This window comes from Orcinus orca, chromosome 1 (assembly GCF_937001465.1).
Source record: "Orcinus orca chromosome 1, mOrcOrc1.1, whole genome shotgun sequence".
NCBI classification, from domain to species: Eukaryota; Metazoa; Chordata; class Mammalia; order Artiodactyla; family Delphinidae; genus Orcinus; species Orcinus orca.
In genome coordinates, this window is record NC_064559.1 from 141,234,965 (window position 1) to 141,257,115 (window position 22,151).

The 22,151-nt window shown below is 35.4% G+C and overlaps 1 protein-coding gene and 1 pseudogene across 15 annotated transcripts in view; both read right to left on the reverse strand.

The window, feature by feature from the left end:
* The window catches only part of ADGRL2 (adhesion G protein-coupled receptor L2), a 271,291-nt gene that overhangs the window by 80,746 nt on the left and 168,394 nt on the right, over positions 1-22,151 (reverse strand). The gene's annotated exons all lie outside the window — the stretch shown is intronic.
* On the reverse strand, positions 3-8,524 carry LOC117198799 (60S ribosomal protein L22-like; annotated as a pseudogene).

The following is a 22,151-nucleotide window of genomic DNA, read 5'->3' on the forward strand; positions in this document are numbered from 1 at the left end:
GAAAAAAAAAAAATTAACTCATTTATGAAGTATATTATTTTAATAAGGCATTTTCAAGTAGTATGAGTCATGTCTATATCCAAGAGATGTCATACAAAGTATGTTTTTCAAGCCATCATTCATACATTTATTCAATAATTCTCTGGATCTTTACTATGAATCACTAATGTATTATTAAATTTTTAATATATATCTTTAGCTGGATTATTCATCTTTATAAGACAATTTTAAATTACTTTAATAAAATATTTTCTGTATAACCTAGTCACAATCAGAAACTAAGTGGCCCTTTTTGAGTAAACCCAAAGAAAAATGACACATTTGATCAATGGATTTATAAAGAGTGACAAGATATACAAATACAGAATGCAACAATTAAAAAAAGAACGGTTTTCATTTATGAATGAAATCAAAGCTCTGCTATACAGGACACTGGCCTTACCCATTTAATGTAGACATATTAACTGCTGTTAATAGAATTATCTTAAAAATACATTTGTCTTAGCGTCTCCCAAAATAACTAAGACACTATGACAGTATCATACTTATGGCACAATAACTTATTTCAATTTGTAGACTCTTTACTGAAAACTGACATAAATGAAAGGATTCAGCAGATGGGCATTCAAAGGAGCCAGCACTGCTCCAATCCAGTCCAAAAAGCTGAAACCCCCAAAAGGGGCAAAATTTCTGAGATTCAGTTTTGTCATTTACAAAATGGAGATGAAACATCTATGATGTTATTATTTTTTCCTACCTGTGTGACTCTAAAATGAGATAATGTACAGAAAAGCACTTAATAGAAAGTGCCATATGAACTTAAGTATGGTGCATTAGGCGGCATGTAGATAACCAATGTTCATGAGTGCTATAAAAAAAGATTCCAAACAGAATAAGAAATTAGAATTTTAGGTTTTAATCACGGTTCTCAAGCAGGGGTCCTCTAAAGTAGTAACAGAGCATAGAACAAAGGTAAAAGCAGAGAAAGCCAAGAACAGCCAACAACAACTATGTGTGGGAGAAGCACATCTCTGTGTGCTGCTGTGCTACCTATGGGTTACCTACCGTATCAAAAACTTCTACACTGACCCAATTTTTTATTTCAGTTCTCTAACTTGTTGCCATCTATAGCGTTTCTTTTATAAAAGACTAGCATTAATTTCAGTATTTTTTCGTATCTCTATCCTTTTAATTACTCTGCATCACACGAGTCATCCCTTATATCCCTTTTTACTGGAAAAAAAAAAAATGACATTCAGAAGTAAACTGTTCCAAGACACAAGCTTCTGAGTTGAAGAGCTAGGTTCTGTCCAGGTCAATCCAATGCTAAAACCTGTTCTCTTTAACTATTGCACAACGTCTCTCACTAATACAATAAAATAAACAGTCTCCTGGATAAACATGCATCTTCTTTCTAAAATGCAAACAATCCTGCGAAAGGATTAGTTAGTGGGTTGTACCTTGGTATGATTTAGAAAATCAGCAATTCTCAAACTTGGCTGAGTTCTCAGTTCTACTGAGAAAACTAAAAATGTAATTGGGATGGAGAGAGAAGGAAAAGACACAGCTTAGAGCACAGAAATCTTCAGGGGATTGAGGCAAACGCCAACCTTGGTAGGTTTTCACTAAGAAGATTTATGGTCTTACGAGATTACAAAAAGAGAAGCGCACTATCAATGAAGAAGGAATACAGAAACGGAGCTGGGCAATATCATGAAAAACAGTAAAGGGGCCAACCTTTCAACCTTTTCCCAAGTTCATAAATAAACTTTTACATATGTTATTGCTTTCTTCCATTTGCTGATACTGTACTGCTTATACAAATAATTCAGCTTAAACTAGTATTATATTTGTTTTAAATGGAAATATGTTTTAGGGTTTCAGAAGCAGACACATTTCTGTGGCAAAAAGCTGTGTGAAAATTCAAACAAGTGACATCATATAAAATTTTGGAGCACTGCATATTTTAAAGCCAGAGATGATTTGCAATTATAATACCTTGTAAATCATATTATTAGAGAATATTACAAATATGAGAAAATGTTATTATAAGACTGACTTCGAGCCAAAATTCACAAGTTGTAGTATTTTCAAAAATATAGAATTGATTCTGAAGCACTGTGGTTTTTAACTTGAGCTCCTTAATTTTTGTTGTTGATAGTTTGCAGGATTATAGTTATGGTTCTAAATGAATTTTCCTCTGCTTTTGAAAGATATTTGAGAAGTTGCAGAAGTCTTGCTGTTTTGATAATTCAGAGAAAGGATTTTTAAAGCCTTAATATTAGTCATCCAAAAAGGTAAAGTATGGAAAAAGAAAAGGAAAAAAAATAGAAAGATCAGCACACTTTACTAATGTAGCAGATTTCCAATACAGAATTTTCTGAAGAACAGATCATGGTACTTATACTTTCATTGCATAGAACTGAATGAGTTCTTAATGGTGAGTGTTGCTTTATTTAATGCTATAATATTATTGCCTTAAATCATGTGTTCTCTTTACTAAATTCTTGTTCTCTCACCTGTTTCCACTGAACTTTATACTTATGTATAAAATTTAAAAATTGCTTGTTATTACCACATGGTGCTGTGGATATTCATTTTTAATATATATCTTCCCTGCTAGACTCTGATGATAGTTATAATTCTAATGCCTAGATTGGTACATGATACATAATTCCAATAACTGCTATCAAACCAAATTGCCAAGTTGAACAACTAGTATCTGTTTAAAACAATATAAATTACAATGCGTTTTCCTCTGTAATATCTATTGCCTTTGGCAGTGAAAACAAAGAGTGAGCATTAAGAAACAGATAAATACTTAATAATCAATAAAATTGTTATATCCTCAAAAAAAGAAAAAAATGTTTAAATTCTGTCAATTAATTATTTTCTAGGTACCACTGGGGTTCATTAGTGTTTCTCACAAAGACAGACGTTTATGAACCTTCCTTTATTTAAATCCTGTGTTTCCAACTGGATATGGATATATATATATATATCCATATAAAACAAATATGAAGAAAAAAATAAAAAGTAAATATTGTAGTAGCTAACATTTACATAGCAATTACAATGTTTAGATACTGTCCAAACTGCTTTTTATGGATCACCCTTTTTATGATCACCAGCATCATCAACAACTATCAATACAACAAAAAACAATGGAGTAGTTAACTGTAACAATACCCATTTACAGAGTATGAAACTAAGGCATTAAATAGTAAGTAATTCAGGGTCTCAAGGATTACTGTGAGTTAGATTCTAACGCATGCAGGGTTCTCAGATTCCAGAGCCCATGGTTTTAGTAATGGCCATGAACAAAAAGGGATTCTGTGACTTCTCAAGCCACCATGTTGATAATACAACCAAGATTAACTTTATAATTTTTCATACCATCTGAAATTCACCAACAAATGTTAGTGAATTTGACAGGAAACAATTATTTTAAAGGTTCACACAACATATAGATAATGATGAAAATTGTATTTGTGGAAATGTAGCGATGTGTGCCATAAACTTATTGAGAGCAAAATCTATACTGTGCAAGTATGGACATACAGAAAGAGTACTGAACAGTACAGATGTCTGGGTCAGACTTGTGAACTTGGCTAAGTCATTTTATTTTTCTGGGTTTTAATTTCTTTTTCTGAAGGATTAAAGTCATTTCAAAGTCCTATCAAATTTCACCAATCTATGATTCTAAACAGGCAAGCTCCTTTTAATCAGGTATACATGCTATTCTAACATTTTCAAGTGGTCAACAATTAAGACATTTGTTGCTCTATTTCTTTAAAATATAAACATAGGAGAATGTTAGCAAGGATGGACTATGGCACAATAATGTAGATTGTATGGTACTGCCAAGAAAATTCTCAAAAGTACATGGATGAATTAGTCAGGATTCTTTCTGGATTAACTATTTTAACCAAAGACTTACTGGAAGGGAGAAAATAAACACGGGCCAATTATTAAATCAAAAGAAAAACCCACATAAACTTTTTTTTTTTGGTTCCTAAGTTTTATTCAAGAACTCATACAAAATATTACAGATAATTGAGTTTTAATCCTCATCTTCCTCCTCTTCTTCATCTTGATTAATCTAGAAGTAACGCAATTCGTAACTCTTTGCTGTTAGTAACTACGCCTAACCAGTCACATAGATTATTCTTCTTCAAATATTTTTTTGGTGATACATTTCAAATACCTTTTGGAAAAAGGCACCTCAGAAGTTACAGTAATCTTGCTTTGCTTTTTTCGACTGTTACAATACCTCCACCAAGATTCCCAGCTTTTCCATTCACTTTGATTCTCTCCTAAAAAAACTGCTCAAGATTGGTGGCATCCATGATTCCATCTTCTACAGGATGGGTACAGTCAAGAGTAAACTTCAGGACCTGCTTCTTTTTTTTTGCCCCCCTTCGCCACAAGCTTTATCACGGGCGCCATGGTAGCAGCGAATGGCAGAAAGCATAAATTTTTCAGAAAAATGTAAATTCTTATGCTTTCTTTGGGCACTTCTCCCCTATTTTCCTGAAAACTTCAAGGGGTATGGCTTCAAACTCTTCCACCAGCAATGGGACTTCAAAGAAGTTTGGAAAGTCTTAAATAAAACTATTGCAATTAATATTAATTTTTAAAATTCAACATTTTCACTAAGTAAATCTTATGAAAAGTCAGAACAAAACTTATTCCTAAAAACACTTATTTACACCTTTATTTATATCACATTAATGACTTACTATACTGAGTCACAGGAAGAAATCATCACAGGTATCAGTACCGTTTCTTAATTGCACTTTCTTCCTTTGTACACGAATTCATCCTTAATTGTTTAATGGCACATTTTTCAGGACTTTTTTCTTTTTTTTTGCGGTACGCGGGCCTCTCACTGCTGTGGCCTCTCCCGTTGCAGAGCACAGGCTCTGGACGCGCAGGCTCAGTGGCCCAGCCGCTCCGCGGCATGTGGGATCTTCCCGGACCCGGGCACGAACCCGTGTCCCCTGCATTGGCAGGCGGACTCTCAACCACTTTGCCACCAGGGAAGCCCCAGGACTTTTTTAAAAATCACTGGCTAAGAGTATATGACTGACCCCCAAATATGACTTTGCATCAGAGTCATTTGGTAAGTATTTTTTAAGACATATCTGCAAGCCCGAATCCAGCCCTACTGAATCAGAATATCTGGGTTCAGATGAAGGTAGGATATCTGTATTTGGGGAAGAAAATTTATTTATTTGCAACACACTGATACAATAACTAAGACATGCCAAGAATTTCTCCAAGGTCCTTTAAAATAGGTTTTCTCTATTACGTATTTGTTAAGTCATCATCATATTTCCTCTTAATTCTCTAATAGTTTTACTTTAATCTTTGAACATATTCATAATGGCCACTCTGAAATATTTATCTGCTAAATCTAACATCCAGGCCCACAACAGAGGCAGTTTCTATTGAATGTTTTTTCTCCTAAGTATGGGTCAACTTTCCTGTTTCTCTGCATTAGCTTGCAAATTTTTTGTTATTGTTGAAAACTAGACGTTTAAAATAATACACTGTTAGCTACTCTAGATTCCTTTCCCCTGAGAATTGTTGCTGTTGTGATATTTTCTTTTTAGCATTCTGACTGAATTTAATCTGCTGACTCTGTCTTCCCCTGTACTTTGCAGCTGCTGTGTGTCTCTGTTCATTGTTGTTGTTGTTATTTTAATTCTTATTTTTATTTTCTAGCTTGACTTCCTAGGGATCACACCTGTCTCTGCATAGCTTAGTGATCAGCCAATGATTGAGCAAAGACTTTGCACAAAAACCATGAACCCATAATAAGGTCTCCACCCTCTGCTGATTGACCTGTATGTTAGGGAGAGTTCAAAGTTCAAGCAGTTTTCAAGTCAGCCTTGGTTATTTACTTTCTGCCACGTCCCCTCGCATCTCCTCTGCTCTGTGTGTAGCTTCTCAGTCAGTCAAGAACGCAGAGAACGTTTGGCTCTTTCATTTCCAAGGTTTCCTGGTTATGTTTCAGACTGGCACTCAGTCTCCCCACCTGGGACCACAACCTCAGGTTAGCAAGAGCTAGGGGTCTTCCCCATCTGTTTTCCACAGTGTTTACTACTTTTACTGACAACACTGCTGGGCATGGGTTCCCACACTCTACTCTAAATCAAGCCAACTCTCCCTGGCAGCTCAGTCACAGATTTTCTAGGCCAGCCTTGCTCTGACTAAACTAACCACAATGACATAGCCAAAGAGTGCAGGGTGCAGGGAGAAGCAGCCCCAGGCTAGAAGGATTTAAACTTGAACTGTGTGTACCAAAAGTTCCATCAGCTTTTTTTTTTTTTTTAAAAGAAATCGTTCCCAATTTCTTATTTGGCTCTGGTTAATTTCCAGAGCCCTAAAATAGTGGTTGTTGACAATTTTGTTCAGTTTTATCCTTGTTTGGGGGAAGAGGATTTGCCATCCTCTCCACCCCATCATCACTAGAAGTCCCTCTGAGGACTTTACAAATATATACTGACTACAAATCCTCATAACAACCATATGAGATACGTATTATTATTGTCACTATTTTACAAAGGAAGAAATCGAGGCACAGAAAAATTATGTTTTCCAAAATCACACATCCAATAAGAATGAAATCAAGGTTTGAAACCTAATACTTCAGCTTCCAAACTTGTGTTTTTCAATGTTACTTTAATGCCTCTCCAAATGATAATGACACTTAGCAGCAGGTTGGGGACCCCTGTTGTACAGAACATAGTTAGGGTGTACTGGGTGCCTCTAGTCCTAGAGGAACAAGGGCAAGAAAGGAAATAGTTGTCTGATGGTCAAGTAGTCAATGAAATTGCTCAGTCAACATAATCAACATAAAGAAATGCCCAAATTAAAACTCTTTAATCACACTATTACTATGACATTTATTCTAAGCTGTACTTTCAATATATTTCTATTTCAACAAAGAAAAAAAAAAAAAGCATCCCAACAAGCAAAGTGTAATCCAATCCATCTGACAATCGAAGAAAAAACTTGTGGGAGGCTCTGTGAGCAAAAAATCAATATTGCAGCTTTGTGCTGTGCAAATGTGAACACTGCCAAATAGTGGTGCTTAGAGTAAAATGAACTGTTTTGCTCCATTTTCTGCACTCTGAACAAATGACTTTGAAGACACTTTTTCCCTCCCAAGCTATAAAATGTCAAGCAATAAGTCTGTGCTTTAGGTTAGTGATTGGAATAAACACCTCCTGTCAACAGGTGCAGTGACTTAGGATTGAAATCTTTCATATTCAGGGAATAACTCCTAATAAACAGATGTGCTGCTATGAGATGGGAATTTGTAAGACCAGAACTGGAATTCTAACATTGGATTTCACATCATTTATGAGCATTTTTTCAAGAAAATATGCTACTCTGGCAATAAATAGTATACTGCTATAAGCTTATGCCTGTGGTGGACTTCAAACTCTTGTGGGAACATTTTGCTTTTCTAACATTGTCTCCCTCAGTCTGCTCTTTGGACATTTCTGTAAAATCATACATTCCAATAAAAGACTTTTTAAAGCTATAATATAAAAACTTCAACTTTTCTGGTACTGTTTTCCTTAATTACTTTGAACTGAACCCTGTCATGTATGCCCTGCTCATGCCAGCTATGGTCCCAGTAAGCACCACTCCTTTTGATTTTCATGGTCCTCTATGGGACTGAGGCTGTGACTTCAAGCTCTACAGAAACATTAACTCAGACCATCGTCTATTACCAGTGGTGGAATATGAAATCTCTGATTTACTCCTGTTTATGTATGCTAATAAGATTTCTTCCTAAAAGGGAAATAAGAAAAATACTTAATGAGAAGGGGGGCATGATTTCCACCAGGCTGAACTCTAGTTCAGAAGCTTCCAGAAAACTTATTCCCATTTCATTTTGATTTAGGTGAAAAGTCAGTGTTCAGAGTAAACCTAAAAGATAAATTATTTCACTAATAGTTCAACTTTTTCAATTTATCTCTGCATATTCATTAGATTATAACAAAATTTTTAAAATCAAGGAAGTATAATAAAACTTACCTTTGACCTAATGAAACTTCAACGCTTTTGCACAGCAAAGGAAACCATAAACAAGACCAAAAGACAGAATAGGAGAAAATATTTGCAAATGAAGCAACTGACAAAGGATTAATCTCCAAAATTTATAAGCAGCTCATGCAGCTCAATAACAAAAAAACAAACGACCCAATCCAAAAATGGGCAGAAGACCTAAATAGACATTTCCCCAAAGAAGATATACAGACTGCCAACAAACACATGAAAGAATGCTCAGCATCATTAATCATTAGAGAAATGCAAATCAAAACTACAATGAGATATCATCTCACACCAGTCAGAATGGCCATCATCAAAAAATCTACAAACAATAAATGCTGGAGAGGGTGTGGAGAAAAGGGAACCCTCTTGCACTGCTGGTGGGAATGTGAATTGGTACAGCCACTATGGAGAACAGTATGGAGGTTCCTTAAAAAACTACAAATAGAACTACCATATGCCCCAGCAATCCCACTGCTGGGCATATACCCTGAGAAAACCATAATTCAAAAAGAGTCATGTACCAAAATGTTCATTCCAGCTCTATGTACAATAGCCCGGAGATGGAAACAACCTAAGTGTCCATCATCGGATGAATGGATAAAGAAGATGTGGCACATATATACAATGGAATATTACTCAGCCATAAAAAGAAACGAAATTGAGCTATTTGTAATGAGGTGGATAGACCTAGAGTCTGTCATACAGAGTGAAGTAAGTCAGAAAGAGAAAGACAAATACCGTATGCTAACACACATATATATGGAATTTAAGAAAAAAAATTGTCATGAAGAACCTAGGGGTAAGACAGGAATAAAGACACAAATCTACTAGAGAACGGACTTGAGGATATGGGGAGGGGGAAGGGTGAGCTGTGACAAAGTGAGAGAGAGGCATGGACATATATACACTACCAAACGTAAGGTAGATAGCTAGTGGGAAGCAGCCGCATAACACAGGGAGATCAGCTCAGTGCTTTGTGACCACCTAGAGCGGTGGGATAGGGAGGGTGGGAGGGAGGGAGATGCGAGAGGGAGGAGATATGGGAACATATGTATATGTATAACTGATTCACTTTGTTATAAAGCATAAACTAACACACCATTATAAAGCAATTATACTCCAGTAAAGATGTAAAAAAAAAAAAAAAAACTTACCTTTGTATACTGAAAGGCAGTATGTTAAAAACTCATTCCATTTAAGCTTACAGAATGTCACTCTATTGTTTTAGTTACTCTTAGTCCATTTTAAGAGATAGCTTTATCAATCAAACTCTAAAATATCTAATGTTTTGTGTTCATTAACATATAATTCTTTAACCTGTCAGTATTATGTGAGAAGCCTAAACCATGGCATGTGCACAGTAAAAAAAAACTACTTTCACCTTTGAACTTGTGTTCATGCCAAGAACAAAAAAAATAAAGGAATGCAATGTCATTTTCCAGCACCCTGGCCTTGAAAATGTAGCAATTTGTATGTTAAGTAAACTTGGTTAGCATGAAACACAAATCAAATCCTTACAAAAATATAAAGTTCTTGCAAAAGAAAGTGTTCAAACAATTTAAGGTCATGTAACTACAAAATAGTCAACTCACCATATATGTGTGACATGCCTTAGCTTCTTGTGTCTTTCTGGTTTACAAAACATTTTTTTCTATTTTGGATATATTTTAAATTATGAAGCACTTCAAACAAAAAAATTTTTAGAAGAATGTTTACAGTTTCAAGTAAGATCAATTTATACACAAAATACTAAGATTTACATTGGAATACACAAAAATTCCTAATAAATAGATAAAAAAATTAATACATAATTAAATCCAATTACATAAACAGCAAGGGAAAAAACTTTACCTCTGTGTTTTGTTAAAAGGAACAAAATTCTGGACACTTTGGACACTCAAAACGTAAAAATATACTGCAAGAATGCCATCAGCTATTAGGTTCAAATATGACTACTCCTGAAAAGCCTCTCAATATTTTAAGGAGAAAGTATGCATTATAAGTCCTTCAAAACATTTGGAGATTAAATTCCTTATTAGAAAGAAATTGATCTCTCCCACTTAAAAACCTGTAAATTATCTGGCAATGATTAATAATTCACAAGTGCCATTAAAATATAGCAATTTAAAAGTTATAAATTACTCTCAGTTTAATACTGAACTTTAAAAGAAAAATTCCTGGTAAGCATGTCTATTAAGAATAATATATGCCACAGACAGACGCTTTTAATAGTCTCAGCATATAGCTAGCTATAACTTCTTGAAAGTTCACAAACATACAATACTTTCATTCTGATCTATTTTTAAATATTACTGAATTTTGTATTAAGCCTCAATATTACCCTTACTACTCAGTGCCTATGCCCTCTGCACAGGATGTTCTACTGGTTTTTCTCTTAGGAAACAATTATTCTCCAAAATCCAGTTCAAAGCTTCCCTAACAATGGGGAATGAAGAACCTGAGCTCAGGTTTGGGTCATCTATTTTCTTTCTTCCAATAAATATTTATGAGCGTCTACTATGTGCCTAGCACTCTTCCACACACTTGGGATGTAACAGTGAAAAAAATGACAATGATCCCTGTGTCTGGGTAGCTTCCATAAGGAGTGAGTTCTCCTTGAGGAAAGATATCATGAACCATTACAATGCCAAGCCTGATAAAGAGTCAGTTTACAGTGGTCTCTTTATAGCAGACATAAAATAAAGACATGTTAAAACAATAGGTGTAGGAATGAAATGAGTGCATGAACAATTATGAGCTCCACTATCAGAGCAGGCAACATGTTCTTGACTTATATTCTTCTCCTACTGAACGCTGAGTGGCTGAATAGAAAGAAGTGAAGCTTATTTACTTTTGTGTCCTTAGTTTCCAACACAGTGCATGGTACATAGTCAGCAATCACCTTTTGCTTAGTTTTATTTTATGCATTATTTTATACCTTAATTCTTTGTACAAAAAGTTGTCAAATATACCCAAGATGAAGATGTTTTTATACAGGGGGAGAAAACACACACACCACAATTTTATCTTTTTATATATGTCAGTTTTAAAGTTTCTAGTTTTGAAGTTTAAGCTATGTTCATTATCAGGAAATGTTGTATTTAAAACATTTTATGTCGGGAGATAAAAATATATATATAAATGTAACAAGGATGACATCTTCACCAGAGTCTCCAAATCAGTGGGACTCAACTATGAAATGCACCCTTAAAAGACTGACCACCTGCTAGAGTTAAAAATCATCCAGGAGTTGTGGTCATTGGTCATGTGAAACCATTACAAAAACCAGAATAGCAACTTTACCACTCCCCTTTTTCTTCCCTCAAGGAAATAGTAAACACTTATATTTATTTATTATTTATTTAATATTTATTATTTTTAATAACTAGTTAAAACCAGTTTAGCATTAAGAATTTACTATTGGAAATGCAATTTCTCAAGTCATTTACATTGCACTATCAAATCAAAATTCATAAGTAATTCTGTGTAAAGTATTCACTGACAACAACAACAACAAAAAAAAAACTAGAGAATAATCACAGAATAAGTAAGAAAATAATTTCATCGTCTCTTCTGGTACAACAATTTATTTCTACTTCCACATTGATTATTTACTATAATCTTCTAGCAATTTTATTATTATTATTTTTATTACCCTTCTTGTTATCAGAAATTCCACTACCTCCCCTCACCCACCCAACCTCAGAACATATGTTCTTAAAAGCGGTTACACAAAGCAACAACACAAAAATATGAGTCTCATTCCTTCATCCAGTGGCTCACACCAAGCCATACCAGCTAAAGGATTCTATTCCTTTCCTGTCACGGTATTAGTCTGATGAATACAACTACCTAGGAGTGGAGACCCCATTTAGAGTATTCCCCAGGCAGGTCTCCCAGATCAGAAATTCAAAATTCAGATTCTAAGTCTTTTTGTTAATATCTTGTATTCAAACATAAACAATATAAAAAAAAAAAACAAACCCCAAAAAAACTATTAACCATAATTTCATTTTTTAAAAGGTACATTTAAGTTGAATCACAAGAGGGACAAGACTTCCATGTCAATTAACTTTTATTTGGTAACAATGAACTCTAAAGATGTTAATTTACCAGAGTTACAACCGGCTTCCTCATTAAAGGCATCTATAAGGAGGCCAATTAACACCAATTCTAAAACTTATTTAACTACACAGAAACTGCAGGAAACCACCCACTCATTTCTCTCTTTCCCAAACAGGAATCCAAAGGTAATCACATTCAACTGCTGACTCAAACAAGTGTCCTAGAAGGGAAAGGCATTATATCTCCACATACATTCCTATGAGGTATTTATTTCTCACTTCAGGTAGGAAAGATTAGCACAGCCTGAAACCAGTCTCAACTCTTATCTTGACTTTTCACAAACTGTTACCCCCACTAACCACTAACACTTGGATCATTTAAAACATGTCAGGCATTTAACCTTTTCCCCACCGAAGAAGGGAGAAATTTCATGTTTCTTCCTACATGCCATAAAAGGCACTCTTTCCCTAAAACCTCAAATGACTTTAGGAAGTTAGGGCTTTTTTAGAAGATATTTATTTAACTGAACACACTAAAACTATCGAAGATAACACAAATGCTTTTCTGCTAGAAGTGAGAAGGCATCTTCCAATACGGTTCTAGAAAGAGAAATTCTTACTGAGGTCCTTTCCCATCTCAAAAAAATAACTCATGAGACCAAAGTTGACTTATTTAGTTTCCCCCCTTTTCCCCAAAATGATGCTTAAAATTTTATTCTAAATTATACTACAGGGACTTCCCTGGTGGTCCAGTGGTTAAGACTGCGCCTTCCAATACAGGGGGTGCGGGTTTAATCCCTGGTTGGGGAGCTAAGATCCCATATGCTTCATGGCCAAAGAAAACAAAACATAAAACAGAAGCAATATTGTAACAAATTCAATAAAGACTTTAAAAATGGTCCAATCAAGAAAAACTTAAAAAAAAATAAATTAAAAAAATAAATTATACTACATACATGGAATTTTTGAAACCCCAAACTAGACTGTAACTACTAAGATGTAACTCTTTCTTTATAAATAAAGGCTATTTTTTATCTCATGAACAAGTTGTAAAGATAAATTTCTGAAAGATACACAGAGCTATTGGAGTAACTAACCAAGTGGGTAATAAGATCTATAAAACAAAAATTAAAAGATTTACTCCAGTAAACACTGTACTACTGTGCTGTTACATTTTTCAATGCTCCTGGACCAATTAAAAACTGCAAAATAAATGAAACCAAATGCAGTCGTGAACCCATTTTTGTGAACTTCAATTCAAAATGCAAACTCAAAATAATCAAAACCACCTCCAAATGGAAAACAGCATTTCAAAGTTATCTCTTACTAACATCTTTGGCAGTCCCACCTAAACACATTTATTGCTCATTCATTCATCCACTTGTATTTCTGTCCTTAGCACATTCTAATTTCTCCACCAGGCTATTCAGAGATAAGCCACAGAAACTCATAATACCCAAAAACAAACAAAAAAAAAAAAAGGAGAGAAGAAACTTGAAATTCTCAGGTTGGAGGCAACTCCACCACTTCCACAAACTACAGAAAGCCCACTCAATGATAGAAGTTCTCCCTGACAAAAGAGATGACTTATAGAAGTATACTACTGTGATACTCTGAATGAAAACAGAAACTGCTTCCCCAAATGGTATGAAGGTTATCATATAATTCCTTAAACGACAATATAATGACCTTGATTTCATGGGTGGTTTCGGTGTTATTATTTTTGCATTGTGATGTTGAGGTTTGTTCAATTTTTGATGAAAAGATAAGGTTTTAAAGAACACACTCAAACTATTCTCAAATCTGTGTCGCCAGAGCATCGGGGAGGGAGGTGGAGGTGGGAGGGATAAGTTTAATCTGACATTGCACAGCGAAAATGTTGCCTTAAAAAACAAACAGTACGACTTGCCTGCAGTTAAAATTTTATCCTTTCTTGTATTTAACTGCCAAGTTGAACATCAAGAGAACAAGAAAAAGCACGGCAGCAGATCCAAGTGTATAGACCCTGCCCTTACATACACAGCGCAGTGTCATCTTTCATACTTGCCCTGTATAGGTACCAACAGCACAGAGGCAACAGAGCAGTTCCAACTTCTGGATTCAGACATTCTAATGAATTATAAGGAATTGTAAGGAAAAAAGGCTCTTAGGAACCCCGTTTCAGCCCGTGTTGCTATGTCTCATTGTACTACTCTAATGTCCCTTCCCTCTACTTTAACTCAGGTCTCCCCAACCCCCGGGCCACGGACCGGAATCGGGCCGCACAGCAGGAGGTGAGCAGTGGGCGAGCGAAGCTTCATAAACTGCCGCTCTCCATCACTCCCCATCGCTCACATTACCTCCTGAACCATCCCCCCCCACCCGACTCCCGTCCGTGGAAAAACTGTCTTCCACGAAACCGGTCCCCGGTGACAAAAAGGTTGGGCACTGCTGCTTTAAATGTTTATTTCCCTTTACAATCTCAAATACTTTAAATTTCACCCTTATGAAGCTGAATGTTGCCAGATAAAAAAGCTCCCTTACTATAAAAAAAGAAGAAGAAGAAAGGCTTGATAAGAGTCTCAAAAACAAGTGCTTCTTATCAGAAAATGAGAGTAAGTTTAGGTGAATCTGATTTATAATGACAACAGGCATGTTTCAGAAAATTACATCTCCCAAGATAAACTGTCTAAACAAATACCACTAAGTTTAAATACTTTATATAAGATGTACTCACAAATCATGAGTATCAATTTCAAAGTAGGTGAAGAAAAAAAAAAACAGGAAAATAAACATATACAATGCTCAGTTTAATTGGTAAGAGCAAAAGGAGGCAAAAAATTAAAATATGATGAAATTTTCTCCTATCAAATTACCAAATATCTATGAGTATTGTAAAACACACAGACTCATACATTTCTAAGATTACAAACTGATACAATATTTCTGAAAAGACTCTTACCAAATTTCTTTTGTAAATATATGTTCTGAAAAGAATCCAACATTTGACAGATTTAGATAAAAAGATATTCATAATAAGTTTGAGACAAACTAAAGAATCAAAATAGTAAAATGGCTCAAAAGTACATTGATAAAATAGAATGATACAATCCTAATAAACCATATTATAAATAAGTAATAATAAATATTATAAATAATAATTTAATAATATTTAGTGATTTGGGAATGTATTCTTAGAGGATTATGCAAAAGAATATATACATGAATATATAGGAAAAAAAAGAAACCCAGGAGGCAGAAACCCTTTTTTGGGATAACAGTGACCAGCTCATCAAAACCAACTGGGCTCAGCAATTGGGGAGGTGATGAAAACTGGCCATCAAAACTGAGGTACCAAGAAGCAGAACTTGGGTTAAAGGGAGCAAGTGAACAAAACGGCACTCTTCCAAGTAGGATAATGAAATCCTATTCCCCTTTTGAGGAATGATCTGAAAATATACTATCTCTCACCCTGAGAATCAAAGTGTTTCCTAGACCTTCCTGGTTCCGAGCTACCGGACTCTGAACACCAGATGCCTATGTGGACAAGGTGGTTTTTCCCAAAGACTGGATATATCCCTACTCCTTACATCAATTCCCTCATTGCATCTGAGATACATTTTCTTGGGGTGGTCTGTGCCCAAACACGCTGATTCAATAAGGAAAGAAATATTTTGCTAAAGCAAGGCCTGTCTCCTATAGATTACATGAATTTCCTCCTTCCCACCTCTTCCAACTCATAATGACCTTCTTGCTGTTTGCTGCAAATTTCCCCCAACTCAATCCAGGCTTCTTACCAGCACATCCCATGGTCGTCGCTTTGCTATTGTTTTTTGTTGTTGTTGTTGTTGTTTTTGCAGTATGCGGGCCTCTCACTGTTGTGACCTCTCCCGTTGCGGAGCACAGGCTCCGGAAGCGCAGGCTCATTGGCCATGTCTCACGGGCCCAGCTGCTCCGCGGCATGTGGGGATCTTCCCGGACTGGGGCACGAACCCGCGTCCCCTGCATCGGCAGGCGGACTCCCAACCACTGTGCCATCAGGGAAGCCCCACTTTGCTATTGTGTTAACCCTTACATGTTGAAAGGTGAGTGAGCGATCTATTTTTATGGAATTAACTATTTATATAAAAGAAAGAAGCAAATGATACCTGTGACATCAAGGTGTTACGTAGGAAATTCCAATAATTTATTTTTTCATACAATTTATTAAAATGTATAGTTAATCTGCTTACACTATGGAATTGAGTCAATAATTTATTCATAATCTAAAATATAGTACATGTGTACCTGCTTTTGCAACTTTCTGCATGCCATTCTCCCCACTTAGAATTCTCTCCTATATGCTCAGCTTCAGAGCCTCCCTCTCATTTAAGGGCTCAAAAGCGCCCTTCTCTTAAAACCTTCCCTAGCAGAAGATACAGCATAAAACTATCATGAAACTAACAAAAAGCAGACTTGATTCAAGACAGGATGATACTTTTGCACTTATACAAATTATGTGCATAAGACTGTGCAAATCACGCTAACAAATGTTAGGTTTTTCAAAGAAAAGTAATGTATTGTCAAAGGAGAAGAGCATTAAAGGAGGGGTCACTGGTTATCACAGTGCCCCACGTGCACCACTCTTGTACAGTGAGTCTTACTGAAAAGGCAAACAGTAGAGCCAGCACATCCAGATTCCAAAGGATGCCCCAAGAATGCAGAGACAAAGAACCACTCCTGCCCTTTAGAGAGATGCTCTCTCCATCTCCCTGGTGATGTGGACTTCTGACTTCCAGTGTCTGCTCTACCCTGCAACAGTATTCTGTAAGCTTGTCAACCACATTCACTTGTAGAAAAGTACCCACTTATATCCCATAGGCTGGCTAATTTGCTTGCTTCCTGTGTGCTTTAAAACCTAGTTGTTGGGAGGCTGCACATGTATCTTGAAAGTCTTAGTCTTCTGGAACAAGAAGTCTTATTTCTAGGAACTTCTTAACCACAGGCAATTTGGTAAAACTCTGTATTTCAGTTTCTTTCTCTGTAAAATTAGGATAATAGCTCCTATGTCTCACAGGGTTTTGTGAGGATGAAATAAGTAACTACATGTAAAGTATTCAGAAGAGTGCCTGACAAGGTAAAGTACTCAATTTTGTCAACATACTTTTCTTAAAAAGTGTTGCATTTGACACCTGGTCATAAGCTCTGGGTTCCATCTTCAGTAAACTAAGGAAACAGCCTAATTGGCTAAATTAAAAACCAGATATAATTGAATAACTCATTGTATGTAGATAATTTTCAGATTATGAAATCATAATTATAGGTAGTGAGAAATAAGCTAGTCCCCGTTGTTCCCCTCTGTCTCTCCTATATGTTCTTTGAGGGCACAAAGTTCATTTGCCAACTGTGTGTGTGTGTGTGTGTGTGTACAGGCACAGTACACTAGTAAATAGGTCAGGAAAAGGGACCATGACTTGCAAGGATTTAGAATATTCTGGACACAGTGTACATTATCTCAATCATCACTATGATTTAGCTGAATCCACAGAATCCAGGCTGTTTAGTGGATTCTTACATCCCTTTTTAACATTAGAAACAGGAAAAACCTCCTTGGACGAGTTTTCTCTGCAGCTATCCCACCTCACCCCCTGAGCTGTGTCATAATTCTGACAATACGTCCATCGACACTCTCTGCACTGTCACATGGTTTCAAACGTATCCGTTTATATGTCTCTCCTTTTAAGACTAAATATTCCTTGAAGGCAGGAATGGATACTTATTCCTGTTTTTATCCCAAGCATCTAGCACAGTGCCTGGTTATGGTAAGCACTTAATACATATGTCATGTTAATTTTACAGCTCAGAAAACGGAGGCTCTGGGGTATTTATCCAAGGTCACATTACTACAAAAGGAATATGAAGACTGGCCTTAATGCTCCTCTCACTATACCATGGTACCTCTGTCAAGTCCTATCAGTAGTTATTTTTGAGCTTCGAGGCCACTTCACGTCAGCACCTTTTTAGCCTACTTTACCATGGGCATCACTGAAATTCTAAGAAATCCCTCAAAACCTTTCCTAGGCATTTAAAATAAACCCATCAAATGCACATTAAAGTGACACGCTAATAAGTTTTGGCATAGATTTTCCAGAGGTTACATTAAACTTGTTTTGTAAACTATGTGTTGGAATACGTAATTCCCTCACCTAGTAACACTTCCGTGTGTTAACACAAGTCGAAATGTTATTTGGAAATCTGATAGGCAAAATTTCAAAGTCAGCCAAAGGTTAGTAACGAACATTTTAATGATGAAAACTTCGTTACGTGTAACATTATTACAATTTTTTCTGAGCATTCAGATGTCAACATTTTTTATTACCCAAACCAAATGATCGAAGACTATAAGAAACCTCTGTAGGATTCAAAAGAAATAGACTAAAAGGTTCTGTGTCCTGGTCTATTGCCTTGTTCACCTTTGCTTTCAGTGTCCAGCACAAAGGCAGTCTGTTGAATAAATTAATCCTCTTACCAAAATTCCATTTCATTATGTCTGAGGAAACATGCTTGGCCACACATTACTTTGTAATAAGTATATTGGAAGTCTGTATGGATGTGCCCTCTGGAAATTGGAGAGAGATCGTGCTACATAAGGAGCCACAGGCTGTTTTCTTAAGCCATACAGAACACAGCAGAGTGTGCTTTCTGGAGCTGGAAAACAACCGCTTATATTTTTAGGTAGGGGTTGTCATCTTTCCTAGACCCCTATATCTTAATCTCCTATATTGCACTAACAATTTTACCTGAACCCAAATAATCAGATGTTACCCACTGTTTCCAAATATTCTCACCATTCACTTTTTCACACTCAGTATGTGTTAAATGTTATATGATCTGCAAAAATGGGATACCATGATGTCAAAAATCTAACGCCAATAACTTCAGTAACAGAAATAATATAACTATCTTTAATAGCAGCTCCACTACCTTTTCAGATATAATTAGGAATTTCTTCACGATATCTTCCCAGCATCCATTATACTATAATTTGAATTCATATGCTTTCTAATTAAAGATGGAAAAGTCTGTATGAGGGTGTAGATAGTTTCTATTCTGTTCACAAGCAAAATTACAGCACCCAATAAGGTGGGTACTTAATAAATATTGTATATGTTAACATGCAAACATAACCTATGTCTAAATGCTGTTAGATCAAATTTCTTGCAATAATTCCATTTTTAATCTTTTAAACTCAGTTTTCTATGAATTCCCCTGCTTTTACTGTATTTCAGTTTTTTAGTCACTTATACATCACTGAAACATTTATTGAGTGGTCACCATGTTCTAAATAAACAAGACACAGTATACTAAAAATAAATTTTTCCATTTCTAGTTTTAAGCACTTCAGTCTTAAAAGTATGACAAAGAGCACCTCATACAGTGAGAGAAAGGTGAATGATTTCATAAAAGATAGAAAGCAATCTCAACAGGGCTGTGTCCAGGAAGGTTCTTCAGGTAAGGCAATGTTTTAAAATCTCCAATATCAAGAATACACCAACTGAAATAGGTAGGATCTGATCAGAAGTGAAATGACAGAAAGACCACATCAAGTTCACTTTTTAAACTATTACTATTTTTTATTGTAAGAACTTTCATTTTTTTAAACGAAACTGCAATATATGGAAGGCATAGTTGAAAGCATCCCATCAAAACATTTCTTTTCACTATAGCTTTTGTTTAATCAACAAAGCTAGAGCCTCATTTCAGTCTTTCAACATTTCACATAAGTTTACTTGGGTATTTTGCAAAGGTATCAAAAACTGCTCAGTATGTCTAAAACACTAAAATAAAACAATGTACTGAGAAACTCAATAAAATTCAATTAATGTGTGTATAAAGGCTGTACAACTAATTTTTATTTTACTGTTTATCAAAAGAAGACTTTCTGACTCACTGTTTACAGTGCTCACCCTCATCATTTCATGAATGGCTCTTCTGAAATTCTCTCATCACTCATCATCTCCGTACTTTGAGTCATTCTCTACTTCAGTTCAACAACCACTCTGCTTACCTTTACCCTTCTAAAAACCAATCTAATTCTAGCAGGTTTAATAGGTTTGACAGCTCTTCCAGTTCTTAATAAACTCCAAATGCCCAAGTACGGCAGGCAAGACCTCTTGACTTTCTAGTCACATTCAAAGTTTCTAGACTCATCTCTTTCAATTCTCTACCCCAAATGAATAAAATCATACTCAACTTTCAAGGATATATTCTAACATCATGGGGTATTTTCTGAACTTGACGATCAGAACTAATCACTTGCTCTCTATGCTCTCACAGTTTTTAGAAAGGCCTAAATTAGCACATTTAGTAATTAGGAACAATTACAGTTTATATAGGTACTATTTCTCTTAGAATATCGAGACTTGCATCTTCCTTATTTATCTTTTCATTACTAAAAGTATCTGCAAGTGATAAGTTCTATTTTTTTTAAAAATTGCAATCTAAGAAAAATTTAAACATTTAAAATTTCATGTGGGGGTGCTGTAACTGGAGACACTTTTAGGATGAACCATCCAGTATTTCTTTACACAAACACACGCACACACGCGCACACACACACGTAAACTATGCCCACGGGCATGATACTCTATATCAAAACAATATAATTATTGGGTTCACACATAATCAATACAAATTTCATGAAAAAGTATTCTTATTATATATAATGTCCTCCATTTGCTATTCTCCTTAAGTGCTGATCATAACCCCACTAAATACTATCTTCACAAATTGATAATGGGTGGTACTCTACAATTTGAAAAGCACCAATCTAGTCCAAATCCTTAAATAAAGAAATAGGGGCCCAGGATCATTATGTGAATTCCCAGAGGTTCCTGAACTACCATCAGACACCATATTCTAAGACACTGGTCACACTGCCTAGGCAACTGTTCTGCACATTCTCAATATGCATTCTGTACTCTGTCACTTGGTTCAGTAAGAAATCTAAAGCTTCCAATGGACACTCAACTATTCTGGATAAAGTAATGATCCTCCTCTCACCATATTTAATACCAGTTACAAATTTACATAAAATAATCCCTATTAAACATATAAAACATATACTCAGAATGTCTATCTTTGACTAATTACAGTAGGGGGCAATTTTCAATATCTCTAGACTTCAGGACTAAGTGCATCTTTCTGAGAAAGTGTGTCAAATTCCTGGAATTTCAGAGCTATGGTCTTTTAATCCATTACCAGTTTTTCACCAAGAGATTACTGTGTTGTTTTTCTTACATTAATTATATATGGAATCCTCAGGCAGAAATTCTGACAGAAAGAATGTAAATGAGCTAAGCAGATGCTATTTTAATTAAAAAGAGTATATGCAAATATTTCATTTTGAATAGGAATTCAGTGAGTTTTAACATTATTCTTATTTGGCAGGCTTTGTTGTTTAAATAAAAACCACATCACATTGATTATTAATAATGCAGAATAACTAGTCAACTTAGAGCTTCATCTGCAAAGGTAATAAGTATCTGAGGAGTATTTGGGAAGAGAAAACAGAGGAAATACAAACTTATCTGATGGTTAATTTCTTCTAAGAAGCTGAACTTTTGCTTTCTAGCAAAGAAGTACCTGATTACTACCAAATTTCAAAGACTGTAACTTGGGCAATATAAAAAGTATGTAATTATGTAGGTAATTGCAAAGAAATAACGTGTATTTTACATCTAAAATGATACACGAAATACAAATCATGTACAAACTATTTTAAAACGCTTTCAACAAAAAAGGTAAAATCCACTTGTTGCAAACACGCTCCTTTGAAGATCCGCAGGGGCGTCATTATTAAGTTTTTAGTTAGTGTTGATTAACAACATCACCCAACACAAGATCCTTTTAGTTTCAGTTAACTGCTAACTAAGTGACTGGCCTAGAAATTCACAAAGCTATAGGGTAAGCCTAATTTGTCCCTGTTTTCAAGTAACATCAGTTTGGGACTGTTTCAGTGTACATTTTAACAACAGTAATAGGGTATTCAAA